Below are 3,879 nucleotides of genomic sequence, written 5' to 3'. Positions count from 1 at the left end.
TTTTTTTTGTTAATTTCTTGAAATGTTAATTTTATTAAATCACTACATAGTATAAAACAAAGTCGCTTTCCCGCTGTCTGTCCCTATGTATGCTTAAATCTACGCAACGGATTTTGATGCAGTTTTTTTTTAAAGATAGAGTGATTCTTTTCGATAATAATCTAAACAAAACAAAAATATATTTAGTATCAGCATTGCACCCGTGCGAAGCTGCGGAGGGTCACTTGTAATTTAAATAGAAATAAAACTAATTTCGGAACTGCTGTTTTAATTCAATAATGTTAGATGTAAAAATTGCAAAACATGTGACGTCACACTAGGAAGGGGGGGGAGTCTCACAAATGTGATCAGCTGTGACAAGGACGGGGGAGGGGTCAAAAAATCATGAAATTCGTGTGACGTAATTTATAGCTGGCCCCTAAGACATTATACAGTTCGTGGCAAAAAAAAACATTACAACAATGCGTGCATAATTTCAATATAAACCATAAATAATATAATAAAAATAGTAATAATAGAGCAGATATAACATTAACAAAATATATTCTTGTTCAATTATATATATAGAAAAACACAAAATTGTAAATGAATGGTCAAAGACCATAACCAGATCGAGGGTTACTGCTTTACCTAAACATTCAGAACCAGTAAGCAACATGAGAGAATGTTTAAAAATAACAGTAACATATTTACGAACAAATGTATAACACTTAACTAGTAGAAGTAAGTAAAATTTTTTTCACTCTAAAGATGGTTAAATAAACCGAAACGTTACAAAAAACATATAGTTGTGTAATTATTTGACTGGAAAAAACTACATAATGCGAGAAATCCAAGTTTACGTGGAATACTCACATTTGGGCGCCATAGTTGAAGTATGGTACTTGTGTTTTGGGTACTACATGGCATATCAATGTTAATAAACTAAGGTTAATAGACGTGATTCCCATTTTTTTATAATATACGATAATTAAGAAAAGGTTAGATCTTGTTACGCGTATAGTTGTACAAAACCATATATTAAAAATTCTTCGGTATTACTTCATACCTAACCGTTCAATTAATAAATTTAAAAATATTGTATTAAAGTTTCTTGCAAATCCATAAATGTGACTTCTGTTTTTATGCAGATCCCAAAATATTCTAACAAACTATCTTTTTAATAACCGCATACTAATCGACCACAAAAATCGATTAAAATAAAATTCTGAGAACCAAAGTCGACGGTTGCTTCGTCCAGGATCTGTAGATACCTCCCAGAATACCAACACATGTTCATATACAAGAATGTATAGTTGAATTTGTCTAATAGTAATCAACGACTGGAACATAAAGAACTGTAGATCATGTATACACTATTCACTTCACTATATTAAAATAATTTCTACAACCTTTAAAACTATTAATATATATTAAATCTCAGATTTCCTGAATGGTAATATGTAATAGTAATTCCTTTACTTCACTCAACAAGCCTTTCTGTAAAAAATATGCATCTACGAGAATAGAACAATTTGTGTAGGGTTTTCAATACATTAAAGTGAATTAATTTTTGAATCAATTTTTATCACAACAGATAACCTCAAATCAATGAGAAATTTTTTTTGTTGCTGTCACGCCCTCGCCGGGAATTGAATTCGAGTCCCTGACTACGAATCATTACTCTGTCATTACTCTACCACTAAGCTAAGAGAAGTAACCACGACCGCGGCAATAACAACAATCTTGCCAACCTACATAAGTTTGCAGTAATGTGTAGTGGTAAAAATTAATTCACTTTAAATGAATATACGTATCTCTTCACTAATAAATCTTCTTTAATCAGTTCCATTATTATACTTTGAACTATAATAGGACTTTAACAATAAAAAAAGTTTTAAATTCACTTTCGAGAAATGTCAAAATGTTTGTGTTTAACAATTTTAATTTAATTCACTGCCTGGATCCTGAAATTGTGTATAATTATGTACAAATGTATGCTAAATATTATAAGTACTTTATTATAATATGTATTTATCATAAGCCAAGGCTAACATTCTTTCCTGCTGCTATTTCTTTAATTATTTCGTAAACTCTCTGTCGCTTACTGCTTTTTAAATGGTACCAAAATCTTTTGCCTCTCGAAGTAATATAGGTTGCCTACCCATATTAGCTGGGGTACCTTTTATCCAGAAAAAACGATCTTTCACATGTATTTAGGACGCCCAATTTTAAAAAAAATGTAGGCTTACAAACTTTTTATTCAGTTTACATTTGTATGTATAAATAAGTGTTCATGTTTATTTCGTTAAAATCTGGCAAGTGAAATTTAAATTCGACTTATATTATTTAGGTTAAATAAACATACATACCTACAATATGGAATGGATATGGGCGAGGAAAATAAAATACGAATCGATCGACAAAAAAAATTAGATAAAATAAATCAAAGATAATTTTTTTATTTTTGTAGCGTGTTATGTATTTTCGTGCCTTCAATTTATTAAATTCCTCAGTAACTTCTGCAAAATCGATTTCTTTTGAAATTTTTCTNTTATTAGTTACTCTATTTCACACATATGGGTACTTATAGGAAATTAGCTTTTACCTTTTATTGCAGGAGTATATTTCTTACAGATAACAATAATCAATAAAACCACAGTATTCGAACAAACAAAAACAACGAAATTTGTAATTTTACTGTTAGTTTTAAGTCTTGGTAAATCCGTATCTATTTCATTCTTTTCTTGTTTTCTGTCGTTTATTAGGTCTATTGTATTATTAGGAACTTACTGCAATATTGCCAAAATGTCTGCGAAAGGACTGAAGCGCCCTCATTATCACGTGGCGTTTTGTATGAGTGGCAAATTTTATATACCTATCGAGGTAAAAAAATATTTTTATGACGAATGCATTTCGACTCGAAACGGCGCTTCATATCTCGTAGGCACCATTTAAAGGTGTACCTTTAATATTGTCGTAAGCAGCTTTTTCAAGCATTGAGAGTAGTTACGTATTTACAATATATACAACATAGCAAACATAGCTGTTGGAATAGTGTTAAATCTTTCTGTAAACTTAAATATTTTGTTTTTATTAAATAATTATAAATACCAATGAATAAATGTAATTAAATTTTATCTTTCAGTAAATATAGTATATATAACTACTTCAGGAGCATTGGCCCATTAGCTATGGATATGGGCGAGGAAAATAAAATACGAATCGATCGACAAAAAAAATTAGATAAAATAAATCAAAGATAGTAGTTTTATTATTTGCAGCGTGTTTTCGTGTCTTCAATTTACTGAGCTCCTCAATAACTTCTGTGAAATCAATTTCTTTTGAAATTTTTGTTTCTATTGAAAGCATGGCTAGATTAACCAATCGCTCTTTATCCATTGTATTTCGAAGATAATTTTTAATTAGTTTAAGTTTAGAAAAATTCCTCTCGCATGATGCAACCAAGATGCAAATGGTTAAGAAGTATTGAAGTATAAGCGATATACAGGGTAACGATTCACTAAAGTTTCATTTTATTATACATTGAAGGATTTCTTGGGCTCTCCATTTGGCAGCAACGTCCATACTCGTATCGGTGGCTTTTACATTCCTGCGGCACCTTTTTATTTCTTGGGAAACTTGCTTCTTGTCAAATTCACTATAAATTTGTATCAGATTGTCAACTGCTACCGCCAGAGCGTCATCTGAAGCTTCTAACATAATAATAATTTAGAAAATATTATTGATTTGTTTCATGGCTTCGTCATTAGTTGATTCACCCGACATCGTTCTTTTTACCTTCCTTCTTCCTCGTTTCTCGATGTTGATGTCCACGTCATTGCATTTTTTTATGCCAAAAGTTACAGCATTGTATACAATCGTGGTTCGTTCGGTCAC

This window comes from Agrilus planipennis, unplaced genomic scaffold (genome assembly GCF_000699045.2).
Source record: "Agrilus planipennis isolate EAB-ADULT unplaced genomic scaffold, Apla_2.0 scaffold101, whole genome shotgun sequence".
NCBI lineage: Eukaryota > Metazoa > Arthropoda > Insecta > Coleoptera > Buprestidae > Agrilus > Agrilus planipennis.
The sequence above is the reverse complement of the archived record's forward strand: the minus strand, read 5'-3'. Positions refer to the sequence as shown.